The sequence below is a fragment of the Copadichromis virginalis genome, linkage group LG14 (genome assembly GCF_057382275.1).
Source record: "Copadichromis virginalis isolate Kocher_CV1m ecotype Utaka linkage group LG14, C_Virginalis_male_GT1.1, whole genome shotgun sequence".
NCBI classification, from domain to species: Eukaryota; Metazoa; Chordata; class Actinopteri; order Cichliformes; family Cichlidae; genus Copadichromis; species Copadichromis virginalis.
Window position 1 is genome coordinate 50758 of NC_140631.1, and position 16092 is coordinate 66849.

At 38.7% G+C, this 16092-nt stretch overlaps 1 long non-coding RNA gene and 1 pseudogene across 1 annotated transcript; one reads left to right on the plus strand and one right to left on the minus strand.

Moving 5' to 3' along the window:
• Positions 1–38: 38 nt before the first annotated feature.
• Positions 39–3744, plus strand: LOC146693122 (uncharacterized). Its single transcript, XR_014923897.1, has 2 exons — positions 39–1337; positions 2342–3744. It is a non-coding gene; the product is annotated as an uncharacterized LOC146693122 (long non-coding RNA).
• Positions 3745–12655: 8911 nt separating this feature from the next.
• LOC146693123 (spastin pseudogene) lies at positions 12656–14972 on the minus strand (annotated as a pseudogene).
• Positions 14973–16092: the final 1120 nt, after the last annotated feature.

Genomic DNA, 16092 nt, shown 5'->3' on the forward strand with positions numbered 1-16092 from the left:
TCAACAATACAAATCTAACAGCCGCATCACACTTTCTTCACAAGACATGCTTCAGTTGCATTTTTTAAAGTTATCCTTTTGATGGAACAAAAAGTCTTCAGTTTTTATTAGACCACCAGTTTTTCACACTTGCACTTCCACGGAGATAAAAGCGACCCCATGGTGTCTTAGCGTGGGTTCTCTCCAGGTAGTCCGGCTTCCTCCCACAGTCCGATGACATGCACGTTAGGTTAAATGGTGACTGGCTGTAGGTGTGTATGCAAAACAGATAAAGCACATAAGTGCATAAAATAAAGTGCGATATGAATATCTGTGAAAAGATGAATGTAACTTGTAGTGGTCAAAGATACTAGAAAAACATTTTAATAAATACTCTGTTCTTAAGAAGAAGCAGTGACATCTAGGGACCACAAGTGGGATTTTTTAAGATTTTGAGTCCAAACGCTGTTAAATCACCTAACTTTTGTATGATGTACTGCAAACAGGATGCAGTTACTCTGCAAAAAGACCCAAACTGGGCTGACTGGGTGGTTGATGGAAAGCTTTATCTTTATATCTTTTGCAAGGCATTGCAACCACTATTCATGCTTTGTTAGGAACAGAATGCGATATAAACAATTTCCCAATCAGTCTTTATCGTCAGCACACTCAAAGCCTCAGAGCTAGATGCAACCAAAGGAACTGTTTTATCTGCACTGCTAAAGTGGAAATTACTATTAATCTGAACGAAAAAGCTGAAGTGAAAGACACAAAGGTTAGAAAACAGAGCGGGAAGAATCTGACTCACTTCTGCTTTTTCTTTCTGTCAAGTTGAGAAAACTGCAGAATTTGGTGTATATAAAATGTTAGGGCTATATGTGGGTTAGAACTCTGCTGAAACAACACTGTGATTAGCAGTGATGTACAGGAAAATCTTTGTGTTTAGCACTCAGTGAAGAACAAAGACATGTTTTGCCTCTCAGCAGTATTGGGAACAACACCATCCTCTTGTTCAAAGCAGCAAAAAAAAAACCCAACAGCTTGCATAATCAAGGAAAATTCCTGCCAGGTTACCTTCAACTTGTACATCATCACATACTTATTTCATCGTTAGCTAATAAAGAGAAGAGTATTCACTCAGCCAGTTCAGTAACTTTCCGTTTACTGTATGTGTGACGTATCTGTTTTCCTCTTAGTTAGGACGCTACACTAAAGAAGGTCAGCTGTTTCTGGGACCCCTAGGCAGCACTGGTGAGGACACTCGTTGTGTGGTGTACGATCAGATGAGCAACTTTCCTCAGCTCCTCAATTGTGAAAAGGTGACCAACGTGAAACAGAAGACATGGCATTTCTCTCAGGTCAGAAGTGTAAAGAAATCTCTTTTTCAATGATATAACTGAGTGTTTATAAGAGAAACTAAAATTTACTGGCATAGAGTTGAGAGGAAAAGTATCTATATGTCAGATTTTAAAAGGGACCTATTGAGCTCATGTCTGGGTCCATTCTTTTTTCTCTTGGACTCTAATATGAGAGTAGCTTTGCATGAATCTTCATTTCTCTCATACTCAGCATTGCTGCAGCCCCGTAGTTCATGCTTTATCTGACAGAACCGCCTTTATATTCCGAATACCTCCGTTGAAGCCACCTTTCTTTGTGTTAAAACCCTCACAAACAGAAGGTTTTAACACCGGGGCCAGTAGGACTTCACAGATAGATCTGTCTGTTTGTGATGACTATATTAGGATATCATCTCTGCTATTACTGAAATCAAAGCAGTCTGGTTAACGGGGATTATTTGCACATAAATTGAGACTTTGGCTATGATTAATATGAACAATAACTGTTGTAAAATTATATTTATGCTAGAAAATAAGGGGTCCTCTTAAGACAACTAAACCCAGACTGCTTAAAGGGTAACAAGCGACTCAATATACCTTTTACTTTGGCATTGATTCTCTTTTTCTTTTAATGTGAAAAACCTTTTGTAAGTCAATTTTCTGTTGGTCTTTTAGTTCTGTTTGGGTAACCTTTAAAAACTAAAGAGTTACAGCCTGTAGCACGGGAAGAGGAGAGCTTGAACAGTGATGCTGCAGACCTTCTGCCACATCGATTCTTTGTCACACAGCAGGACAAGCAGTGAAGAGTCCTGCAGACGTAGAAGTCTTAGGGAAATAGGGAGACCTTACTTATTTTATATAGATGTAAGGTAAAAAGTTAGTGCCATTTGTTTAAGAAAGAGGTTGCAACAGTTCACATAAGGCCCGGTCTGGTTACATACTGTTCTGTCACCATCACGCATTGTTCACAGACCATCTGTGAAATCTGTTAAAACCAAAGTATTGTATCTCCTTCTGCCTTGCAGAACGAATCGATCATAAATCGGGCTACTGGACGCTGTCTGGAGGTGGTGCCGGCTAATGTTTACTCCGGCCACCTGCTGGTCCTGCAGCCCTGCTCGGGGCAGAGGTGGACCATCAAGAACACTATGAAGCAGTGATCGCCTGGCCAGTTTCATTGGGACCAATTACAAAGGCTATTTCCAAGAGCTGTCACCTGACGTTACCTTGGCCAGTGGACAATCAATGATGCGGGGGCTCCTTAGCTTTTGAAATAAGACTCAAAAATAGATGGCTTTAAGGAGACGAGTGATGAGGTGGTTTGGAAACAATTGATGTTTTTTTGTTTTTGTTAGTTTTTTTTTAAAAACATGGACATTCAACGTGGTGAAAGTTTAGCATGAGGACCATTTCTCTATATGAATTTTACAAACTTTCAATGTGATGTTGCCATAATTCCTGTGTGCCACTTCTTTACAGTGTTTAAGTTTTAGTAGACATTTAATCGACCAAAAGCGTGTTCTTTCTTATGTGAAGGGGAAAAAAAGTTTCCATCTTCCATCAGTCTTTCTGCAATATTTCATTCATTTTGTGCCACGGACCGGCCCTAAATAACTAAAATGTGTTCATAACACACGGGAAAAGACACAGGGGAACTGAGGTAACGATAAAAACAATAAATATGAACGATAAAACGAAGAAAAAAACCCCCGGTAAACCATAAATTGCACACCTGAACCTCAACACTCGCGGCCCGGTACCAAACGACTCACGGACCGGTACCAGTGCATGGCTCGGGGGTTGGGGACCGCTGGTCTATGGTACTTAGAAATTAAGGAATGGCTACTCGTGACAGGAGAAAATTTTACACAGTTTAGCAAAAATGCCTGAAAAGTGATTCTTATGTTTTTCAGAAAATTCAAATCCTTGTAAATATTTATAATTTGAAGAAAAATATGCTAAAAATATTACTTGGTGTACTTTTTTTTTCAAATCACCCCAACAAGGACTCTGGGCTAAATCTCACTTCTATGTTTTATGGATTCTGACTTTTATTGCTATTTTTCCACCAAGCATTCTGTAGCATCAGATGCAATATATCTCGTAGCATGAAGTACTGTAAGCAGTTGGGTACAAAGTTTCTTTGCGCTAAGTTAATTTATTTGGTTAACTGCTGTGTGCCATAACTACTGAAAACCTAGTCAAACATAGGAAGCACTTTTTTGGACAAAGGGTTGGAACATGAACGAGAGAGGAGGATTGAATCAGGAATGCACAAAAGTACCAATAGTGGAAATGCAGGAGGCCTTAAAGGCTGAAATTATTAACGTACTGAGATGTATATGATGTCATATATTAAATTGCATAAGTGTGATCAGCTGGATTTTTGCTCCCAAGATTGTCTTCCAATAAACAACTGGTTTCCTGGGTTGTGCTTTGTTACTGTGTTTTAGGATACATCTGCAGTCTTTAAATTTGTCATACTTTAATTAGTATGCTTATTTTTTTCAGTTTAATTTTATTTTCAAGCTTGTTTGTAATTTTTTGCTGCTAAACTCATGCTTTATTTTGCTTTTCTGGACTATAAATAAGGTAGAGACAGCAAAGATGAGCTACCATGCTGGCCTGCTCTCCTTTTAACTGCTCCATCCATTTTCATGGTTGTGGTCAAAATATTTTCGGCATGCTGTGAGATTAGTCCTCAAAATCATCCCCCAAAATAGACTACTTCAAAAGAGATTTCACCCTCAGCTTCCAGCTGCATGGCATCTGCTGTAACTTACACCAACTCGACTTAAGAGTACTTTCATCACATTTTTTATAAAAGCGCTTCTACACAATATTACCCAGCCACAAATAAAGCAGCCAGGTGGCCGAACATTAAAGGGACTGTTCTATAAATGACAAGTTATGGGTTCAATCCTGAAGCAACCATATGTCCTGTAAATAGTGTCCTTGAATCAGACACTGACCTCCTACTGCTTACTCTCGCTAAACTGCTCTGGATGAAGCATCAGCTTAAATGCTTAAGATGTAAATAAAACAGGAGGAGACTGCTGGGAGCACAAGGGCCTGTTTCTAGCAGAGAGGGGGAGAGAGGAGTGAGGCGGCTCTGAGGGACAGAGCCTGCATGCTAACATAACACTGAATGCTGATCAGACTCTTAACGAAGAGACTGCTCATCGTTCTCTGGCGTGAAATAGGATTACCATATGTTGGTTAAAGTCCTGCTAAATGTAAGCCAGCAGTAAATGCTAACAAGGACAAACTGATCAAATAAACTCACTGCGTTACTTAGATAAGGTTGTATTTATGGGGATGGAAATTTGTATAATTTGTAGATTTTAGCATGTAAAAAAATGGAGCTATTTTTAAAGGATGACAAAAAATCTAGAAAATGAATGTAATTCATTGACATTATTGTATCATAGTTTGCATTGTTCTGACCAGCAGTGTCCTGCAGCTCCCTGTGAGCACTTAATGAAAGAGGTTATGGTTTAATGTCAGAGCAGAGAACTCACAGTTGTCAAATATGATTTTGCTCTAATATGCACCATGTGGCGCTGTATGTTTTCTGTGATTGGAGGGTAGTGTCACTGCAGCTGTCACCCCAGCCTGCTCTCTGCTCTGCCTCGGGAAAAAAGCAGCAGAGATACAGATGTAATTACTTGACAGAACAGCAACACTGTATGAAAATGTGACAATTTCATAAAACCCACTGCAGCAAGGGTAACAGATGATACAACACACAATACTGTGCACAACTCTTTAGGCACAGATGTTGGCAGCGAAGCATGGTGAAGCATCCCGCTGTTTTAGTTTTTGTTTGTTTTGGGGGTTTTTTTGCAGAGAGCATGTCAAAACTAGAGACTAGAACTACAATTAGATCTTTTATCATGCAAAATAATCAGATCGCTTAAGTTCATTCTGTAGCGTGACAATGACCCCAAACAGAGCCAGAGTAATAGCTTCAGAACATGTACTGAATGTGCTTTATTAAAGGGTTTTTATCAGACTGTGATTTACGTTTACTTCACCTTATGTGTTCATTGTTGAGTAAAAGCTATTGATACCAATTATTTTTATACTATATCCTCACTTCACAGTGAGAATCAAAATCTGTTTCTTCTTTCTTTTGTACTAAACATGTTCTCACACTCTGGAGCCATTTTGGTAACATCTCCAGGCACTTATTTGTCCAATTATTTTTAAGCTATATCTATATTAACTTTAATTTCAGTGATCATAAAAGTTATATACTAGAATAAAAACAGTTTTAAAGTTTTAGAATAGAATAGGATAAACCTTTAATACTGCACAGATGAGAAATTTGGGTGTTACCCAGCTCTTATGGCAAGGGGAATATAAAATATAAAATTGAAAAATTTATAAATTATAAAATTTGCTGACTTTGCACCAAAATGGCTCCAGAGTGTGAGAACATGTTTAGTACAAAAGAAAGAAGAAACAGATTTTGGTTCTCACTGTGAAGTGAGGATATAGTATAAAAATAATTGGTATCAATAGCTTTTACTTTTACTTTTACTGTTAGCGCCGGTGTCCTTCTATTATAGTGATACTAAACAAGGCAGGAAATTATATTTTTATTCTACAAAATGAAATGAATGTATCTACTCTGCAGAAGTGTTTGTGAATTTCAACAGATCGATTAGCTTGCTGCATTATATGTATGAACTGCATTTTTATCAGTTGCAGTTTCACCATCTCAGTGCCTAATGCTTCCCTCTTGTGGTGTCATGGTGGTTAGAAATAAATATGATATGTTATATGAAGTATATAATAAAAGCAAAGGCTTCACGTAAAGAGGGATTGGGACAGCTTTTAAGCAGGGTGACCTGCAGTATCCCACTGATTAACAGCCTCAACTGACACGTTCATGATGACTTTTGCTTTGTTCCCATTCCTCAGATCGATTTTCCCTTTATAAGGTTTGCTAAACCAGATGCTATATTTATGCTAAAAGTGGCCATAAAGAGTAAGGTCAGAAGGAGGAAAGGTAATACAGCAATGAAGAATAAAGGCAAAGTCAAAGACCGATTCCAGCTTTAAAAGCTATCTATGTATTTTTTTGTACATAGATTTATATGAAAAAGATGATCTGATTTCTAGCAGCAAAGGGCACATGCAAAAAAGCATTGGCAGGATAAATTCAGTTAAAGGGGAAAATCAGTGCAAAGGTACAGAAAAATACTTATATTAGTTTGGAAATCAACAAGCAAAGAAATCCAGATAGATGTGATTTTTCCCATTCAATAGTACTTTTAATGTTCATAATTAAAAATGCTTTTGATTAATTTTGTCAGTAGGAGTAAAAGTTTGATGATTTTTTTCTCAGTGTTACTGCTCCATTAATAATAAGTGTTTAATAATTAATAATAAGTGAATCCAAGTTTTACCCCAATGTTTCCACCATTCCTCTCACCTAACCCTCATTTCCTCTTCAGGCCTTGCCTTTCAACCACACACACCCTCTACAGCAAATTAACAATATCTGAAAGTCATGTCCTTAAGAAATAAGAGGGGAAAATCGAGTTAAGACCCAACACAGGACCTGAAAGGTGCATCTAGCCCTTCAGCTGATTCATCTACCGTTTGCTGAACCCTTGTCAGAAATTGTTAGAAGAAGAAGAAGCTATTCTTAAGGATGGGAAACTCTTGATTGATGGAATCTTGAATATAGAAAAGTAACAATGGATTTTAATCCACAATGTAATGCCATTGGGAAAGCATGTGATTGGCAAATGCATCATTTTTCAGGATAGCAATGATCCCCAAAATACTGTCAGTACAGTAAAAGCATACCTGGATAGAAAAACATACAATAGAACAGCATCAGTCATGGCTTGGCCTCCCCAGAGCCCAGACCTCAATATTACTGAAGCAGTGTGGGATCATTGTGACACGAGAACGGAACAAAAGGCGGACAACACCCAAAGACGTGCTCTGAATATCCTTCAAGAAGCCTGGAAAACTGTTCCTGTGGAAATGACAAGAAAACTAGAACTGAAGAATAACAGTTACAATGCCAAATATTGACTTTCAAGCTTGTTATATTGTTATAAACTCTATTTTACGTATATTTCCATTTATGTTTGCACATGTTCAATAAAATCATTGCTCCTGAGGCAACGAGGAATGGCTAAAGATTTCTGCCACTACTCCATAACAAACATCAACTAAAAGTGTTTGATAAATGCATTCTATTTGCTTTTTTAAAAATCACAAAGTGAGAGATTTTTTTTCAATTTAAGTGAGCATTATGTTAATGTTTTAAATGTCATGGCATAGGATCAGATCGCTTCAAAGTAAATTATATTTTGAAATGTACAATCCCTTAAACACTGTGTCCTGATCTTGAACTAATAACTACTGAGATCTCAAGTCTACTGCATAATAAGACAAACAGCACCATTTAGAAAATTTCTTTTTATTGCAAGTATTCTTAATGCTTTGATGTTTTGTACAGATTTTCATATTTACAGTGATAATTAGTATTCGTCTAATAAATAATACAACTGAAAGTCATTCTCTAGCCTACATGTTTAAATATTGCACGTGCAAAGTATGTATAATATGTGCTTGTCCAATAGATATGCTGTCTTAGCAGCTATTTACAATGTTACATAAGAAACAAATGTGGGATCCAACCACCATGCTACTAAAGAGACACTGTGCGTTTCCCCTCCAAAGCAAACCCTCCACTTCAGTGATGGAGTCATGCAATTATTCTACTGGGGTGAAGACAGTTTAATTACAGCATCACTGCAATAACAGTATCCATCCAAAAAAAAAAAAACATCAAATAAAATTTTAATTATTTCTAAATAAGAAATTCGTGATAAAACAGTTTTCCAATTAACCACTACATAACAGTAGTGTCTAGTTCTTATTTGGTAGGAAATGTCCACCAGTGCTGTAACGTTTTCAAAAATAATAGTAAAAGAAAAAAAGCATTTTGATGAAAAACTAAACCAGCGTGACCTACTGTACAAGTTTGTTTAGGCTGCTTTTGCAGCAGTGCTCTTTATAAAGTCTCCAGGGTGTGATAGTAATAAATCATCTGTGAATGAAACCTTTTACACGTTTAAAATCACTTTGTCTGCCATAGGCAAGAAATCTGTTCCTATAAATACACCGTTTAATTATGTGTTCGCATTGCAACTGCTGCTCTGCCAGAAGTGTAGGTAGAGCAAAGTCAACCTATACATTATACATATCCTCATATTTGAACATTCAATATCAATATATTTTCCACATATTGTGAATATAACGCTGAGTGTGCAGAGAGGGAGAAACACGCAAACACCGTGACGAGACAAGAGCACGGGCAGTGTGATGTTACTTCACCTCTAGATGGCACTATTGCACAACCTACAACCTTCTGCATCGTTTCACTGGAATGGATGACAAGTACAGTGCAAAAACAATAACAGGAACAAACTGAGTCCGATATGATATACATATTTATGCCAAAAAAAAATGCCCGTTTGATCTTGTGTTTCCATGTAGGAACAGGGAAAAATGTCTATATTGTGTTGTCTGGTTCACCTCGGCAGAGTTCTATGGCTTTGGCAGGAGGGTTGAGAGGAAACAGAAAGGGCCTTTACCGCCTGCACCTGGCATGTTTGTGATGAAGCAGCTGCCTCTACTCCTGCTGAGCCTCCTCCCTGTACCTCTGAACCCGAGTGAGCAGAGAGCACCGACGGTCATGCACACACACAGATACTGTACACTTCAACAGACACTGGAGATACAAATGATGGGCCATTTGCTAAACCTGCAGCACACACTGCTTTCTATGTGAAAGAACCATTCTGTGAGAAAAACTCTACTGCTCATTTGATCTATGACCTCTGAAAAACAGTTCATGATTTCCATTACTATTCAATTATAAAAAAAAAAAAAGTACATTCCCTGGGTTATACAGCACTGATATGCAAAGCTTAATTGTATATCTGTAACTCTAGAACTGCAGTATTTATAGTTTTCTTAGTTTAATATTTCAATTTCATATTCTTCTTCTAAGTATAAAATCCCTTTTGTTATATTTGTCTCATTAATTTAACTGAAATACACTGAAAATTGCTCACAAATTAAGGTTTATGTGTCAATACAAATGCAGGTTTTATTGCTGGGAGCTTCCCGTGATGCACTGACTATTTCTTCTTCCATGACACTAATGTTTTGTCTTTGCTTCATCATTTATGTACTGTACTGTATCCCCAGTTTTCCAGCGAGGGCTGCGTACATTTTGATTGCATTAACGTTTTTATCCAGCCTTTATGTGCAAGCTTGAGCTGCAAAATTCAAATGTAGTTACTGACAGGCCAAAGTGCAACAGGGAAGAGATTAAATGGGATCAAAGGGAGTGGCATTATAAATTCCTTCCTTCCTGAGATTCAAATCCTCCAATCAAAACGGTGCCAGCAATGCAAAGACAGATTTCTTTAAAAGATTGGACACAATAACAAAGTCAGTCGTTTATTTATTAAAGCACTGTTAATAATTTTAGTTGCTGCTATTTCAAATAAATGTTTGGTACAACAAATTTCTCCGTGTTCTGTCTCAGGCTTTATTCGGGCCCTGGTACTAGAGCTATGGTCTGTTCTTGAGTGCAGCAGTGACGACATCAGAGTGGTCCGTCCCAAACCAACTCCCATTGACCCCACAGATAGGAGTTGCATTAAGGTATTGTATGTATGTGCGTGCGTGTGTGTGTGAGAGAGAGAGGGAGAAGGAGAAACTTCCTGGAGCCCACAATGCCCCAATTTTTAGATATCTACATAATAGTACAGACACAGATCTCTTAGAAGTTTTGCTTTTCCATCATGTTTTTAGCTCACTGGTTACAAAGGTGTTTAAATTGATTAAAATTAAATTGATTCCAATTATTATTAACCCAGGACTCAGAATAGTGGTCCATGTGTTGCTGTGATACCAGCAGCCATGTAGAAAATTCACTTGTGAATATTCATATTTAAGAAACTGGCAATAGTGATTTTGTTAACAAGAAAGGCTTTTTGCTGATTGGTTTATGGGTGTCTGGGCAAATAAGCCTTACTTTCATAAGACTGCATTTTTAGTTATGTTTTTGGCAGAATTTCTCTCAGGAAAGCTTCAACAAGCTCCAGCGTGAGCCTGTCTGTGTGTGTCTGATGCTTGGCCTCTGACAGCAGCCAAGTCATCTCTCTCAGAGAGACTAGCCAAGTGAATACGGACAGCCAGTGATGTGTAAACTGTGTCCTGCCACAGGCGACTTTAAAGTCTGCCTTATCAGTGGGTTATACATATATGCTGAGGTCAAAGGAAAACTAAATATACACACACCAGCACTTTGGTGAATTAACTCGAGTCTTTGCTTTAATCTGTGCTAAGTACAGTAGGAGGTTTGGTAGTACATATGAAGATAAGTTCACACATGCACAGAAACATCAGAAGACACATGAAAGTATAGATATTTCTATTTTAGAAAAAAAAATCCATCGTATCTTGTTTTTTTCTTTACGTTTCTTTGAAGCTGTTTAATATAATCTAAGTTGTAGCTCGTTTGTGCAAGTGTCTCTCTTTTTTTCCTTTGATGCTTTTGATGATATGTTTTCCCTGTTCTACCAGACCCAGTGAAAAATGCAGGGAGCTTTCCTGTAGTTTAATATTCTTCAGGCTGCAATAGGTTTCTGCTCAACCACTCTGCTCAGAATATATGTCTTATTCAGTTTTGAGAGTGTGGTAAACCATGTTTTATCTTTGCAATCATAAATTCTTTTTACATTTTGTTTTGCTTTGAATACTACAGATATTATTTGTCATATTATCGGTAGTGTTTGTAGTTGAATAGTGTTATATTATTATTATGTGTTAGGATTTGATCAATCCATGACGTGCACAAATGCATTCACAATGGTCTTTAAAAGCAAATACATTTTTTCTCTCTAACAGCTGCTGTATTTACTTTCCTCTTCAGTCCTTCCTGTACTTGGTCAACCTCCTCTCCTCTTCCCAGTCGGTGTGGCAACTGCTGGGCCGACAGTCTTTGGCCAACAAAAGCGAATACACCCTGAGGGAGATGCCAACCTCCATACCTGTAAGTGTTTTTCTTCTTCTTCTTTTCCACACACTGCAGTTTTTTTTTGTCATCCATCTGAGGGCATGTTTGCACTTTTTATTTGGCCTCCAAACACCACCCACCCATTTGTTTTACTTCAAACGCATTCAAATAAACCCTCTCACACTGAGACTGATATACGTTCTCCACCTTACCCATTGTAAATTTCCACACAGTTTTCGTTTTGCACCCTATCCGGTGCATTCTTGTTCAAAGCCTCTCATTTTACTCCACAGGATTTGATTGACAGACTGATTGCCGTGAATTCGGATGGGAAGATTCATTCTCTCTTCCACTACGAAGAGAGTCACACATTCGGCCTAAGGTGGGATTCATTATTTTTTTCATATTACTTAACATCAGTGGGGAAGTAGACGATATCAGATTATCACCTGGTGACTGCACACACACTTCAGCCTCTGGCAATAGGAGACTGGCATGGTGACGTAATCGGCCTTAAAATGCGGCCTTTAAGGCTGCAGACCCTGAATTGGGATACAGCCTCTGAATCGCTGCATCTTGTAGCTGTGTCGTCTTAAATTGGTCATGTGATTTTGACGCGCCGGCGCGTCCGGCAACCCCAGAGGTTTAACTTAATATTTAAGTGTCTCTTGGTTTTAGACTAGTTGTTTAGTCTAATTTGATGTTTTAAACCAGAAAAGGAAGAAGAGGGCTTAGAATTACAGGTAAGAACTGCTCAGTGGTATGTGATAAACTGTAAATGTAAAGCTTACAGGTCAGTCCTCATGTTTTTAAATCAGATTTTGAGTCTGTACATGGCACATTATGCTTTTGCATGTTGTGAAATGTGCTGCAAAACAAACTGAGGTAAACTAACTGGTTTACTGTGATGGATTTAAAGTGCGTGTGACTGGTGCGCAGTGGCTGTGGTGCTCACGGTCAGAGTTCAGTCACAAAGAGGGTAACAGAGATGAATTTAAAGTTAAGGTGATGGTGCTTAGATTCATTCACAGACTGAAACCTTCACACCAACTTTATCCTGTGTCTCTTAGTTTTAGACTAGTTGTTTAGTCTATTTTGATGTTTTAAACCATATCACAGGGTTTTTACTTCACCATTTACGGGGTTTTAACAAGCAAACAAAAGACAGATCGTGATGTTTGAAAATGTTTTGGAAATATTCTTTAAAGATTAGATGTAAAATACGCAGAGGATAAATTCAATTGGTTTATTAGTTTATTACATAAGTTGAAAAAAAGTTAAACAAGTAAATAAAGAAACAACGTAAAAGAAAAGTAAACAAAACAAATCGGTAAATAAAGGAAAATGGTAATAAGAAGGGGAAAAAAAAGAAAAGAGAAAACCCCAACAATCCCCTCTGAGCAAGCACTAGGCGACAGTGGGGAAGAAAAACTGCCTTTAAACGGGCAGAAACTTCCGGCAGAACCAGGCTCACGAGGGGCAGTCAACTGCCGGGACTGGTTGGGGTGAAAAAAGATGAAGGAGAGAGGGAAGAAGTGTTAGGAGAGAAGGGGAGAGGAGAGGTGAAAATTAAGATGGAACAGAGGTGGAGGGAGACGAGGTGACGTCAGCAGTAGAAAAAATAGAAAGAGTAGAAAAAGCAGGAGTGTCCCTCCTCCAGAAGAAGCGGAAACGTTTTTTCTTCTTTTCCATGAGCTTTTCCACGACCACTTTTTTCTCTAGGATGAGGGTTCTCAACTGATCGGTTGTTTCTTCAACTTCCTTCTCAAGTTTCTGGCATCTTTGCTCCATTTCTTTTAATAGATTGCACTTGTCTGTATTTTGCTGTTGTTTTTCCTTGTGCATCTTTTCTAACTGCTCATTTCTTCTTGTGATTTCTTGAAGCTTACGCTGCAGGTCTTCATTTATTTTCTCTTGTTGCTGCTTTTGTGCAAGCATTTCAGCGTTTTCACACTTCAAGTTGTCTGAGTTCAACAACATCTCATTAATGACCTCTGAGTGTTTTTTCGCCATTTCATTGATCCTACGCTGCATCTTTGAACGTCGTTTTTCCAATACTTCTCCTTCCAGTTCAGGTGTTCTGTCCTTCATTGTATTAATTTGTTCAGTTGTAGATTTCTTCTCTCCAAGTCCTGGAGAATACGTTTTTTTTCTTTTTCCTGTTGCTCTTTCTCTTGAAGAAGCTCTTTATTTTTGCACTCTGTTTCATCCAGCCTGACTGGATTTGGATTTATTGAAGAAGGACCACCAAAATCTTTGTTCTATTTGGTGTACATGTTAAGAGTTGCTGGACTAACAGTTGGTTTGATTTGCTTCAGAGAATCCTCAAAGTCTTTTATCTTAATGTTGCGCACCTCAGCAGCAGCTATAACACGGACTTGTTCTGGTGCCAACTCTCTTATTGGGCCAAGTGCAGCATCTTTGGCTAATGCTGTCAAATCGCTCCCTGAATATCCTTCAGTCACTTTTGCAAGACAGGACAGTTCGTCTTGGCTCAGTGGACTCCCGTGCGTTCCCAAAAGATTTTTCAGCAGCGTAAATCTTGTCTTCTCATCGGGTAAGGTCACATATACTCTTTTTGCAAAGCGCCTTAATATTGCTTCATCGAGCTCCTGGGGCCTGTTCGTTGCTCCCATTACAAGTACTCTGTCATCCTTTCCTGACTGCAACCCGTCAAACTCAATGAGGAACTCAGTTTTTAAACGGCGAGAGGCGTCGTGCTCCCCCTCCCTCCTTTGACAGAGCAAGCCGTCCACTTCATCGATGAAGATTACTGAGGGCTGTCTCTCTCTTGCAACTGCAAAGAGTGCTCGTACGAGCTTCTCGCCTTCTCCCACATATTTGGAGGTCAAACTAGCAGCACTGATGTTGAAGAATGTTGCATTAGACTCTGCAGCAACTGCTTTGGCGAGCATGGTCTTCCCATTTCCTGGTGGGCCAAATAAAAGCAAGCCACGTGCAGGAGCTCTCAGACCAGTAAAGAGATCAGGTCTTAAGGCAGGAAGGATGACAATTTCTTGAAGTGCTTGCTTTGCCAGATCCTGCCCTGCGATGTCATCAAATGACACAGTCGCTCCACTGTATACAATTTCATTTGTAATTAAGCTGACCAGTTTACTGTCCACATTCTTTTTCATATCCCTCTTCGGGGGCTGTTTCACAGCTGCCGGTCTTCCATTCTGAGTTTTTCCCACCCGAGTGGTTTTCTTTGCATCAGTTATTCTTAATGGAGGTCTTACAGAAGTGGAGGGTCTGATGGTGGTGGAAACACCTGCGGGTTGACTTTTAGGAACTGACTTTGGCTTACTTGCAATTGTTTTGGTCGACATTTCTCTTGCGCGACTTCCCCCCTGTTCACAGTCATAACACGGTAAACTAGTCATAAACGAAAACGTTTAGGCTATTTATCGCATTTAAAGGTCTTTCTTTGGGACAACGTCACAGAACACAGAAACGTCACAGGGCTTTGGAGCGTGATGTTACAGAGGTTTACAAATACTTTCAAATATAGCTCTGGTCGAACGTTTGAAGGCTGCGAACAAACTGACTAAAACTTGCTGCTCCTGACCCCTATTTATAGAAAAACTTCAAAGGCTCAAAGGCATGTGCTTGTGACATCATCACATGTCCTTGTGACATCATCACATGTCCTTGTGACATCATCACTCTTCATGAATCAGATTGTCACATGACATTTTAGAATGGGGATGTTTTTTTTTAAACCGTTTTCAAATTTAACCCTCTGTGGTCCAGGGTATAATTGGCCGTTCTTGACTATTTTTGATTTTACCTCTATATTTCACCTTTAAAATATGTTTTTCTTGCCTTATTTGGCACCATTATTTTCAGCACAACCTCAAATATCTGAAATTTGAGTTATTGTTTTCATTTTGGTATACTATATTAGCACAGTTGATCTAAATTAATAACACAATAAATTGTGTGTGCATCTCCTGTTTTGTCATGGTTGTATGTCCCGGTTCGTGACAGGCTGCATGAGCTCATCTGGTGGGAGTGTAGTACTGTAGTATTTCAGGCATAAAAACGTGGTTTTCACAGACCTTGTCACAGGGTCTGAGTCTAAGATTCAAATTGTAAACACACAAACACTCAGGCTTGCTGCAAACCTTAGCTGATCCCCCGTGGGCTTAATTTACTGCCATTGTTTACGCACCATTGTAATTGCTTCTCTAGTTTGGCATTACACTTTAATTATGGAATGTAATTATATTTTGTCTATTTTTAGTTGTGGCATTGTGTTGTAATTAATGAAGGGCCTGCACACTCCAATATCAATTTACAATTTAAATTCTCCACAGCATGTTTAACTACATTATGTTGTGCCTTTCCAGAATCCCAGATTTACTTACACATCTCCCTTTATGATACATTAGTACTACATTTGACCTAAACCTTTTCCATCCTTTTTCCAAACTCTCATTCATTTTTTACCTGATAACCAAAAACTGTGATAGTGAAAGGCTGAAATATTTCTAGGGGTATGAGATTTCTGTGTGTTTTCTGTAGGTGAGCAGCTGCGAGAAGTTTGGCTACGGGGTGATGGTGACACAGGTGGCAGCAACTGCTCCGGGAGTTGTGGCTCTGCACAGTTCAGGTACTATTGCAGTTATTTGGACACAACAAACACTTGTCAGCTGTGATGCTTAAGGCTTATATTATAAGTTGTTGTTGTTGTTTTTGTGTTGTCGG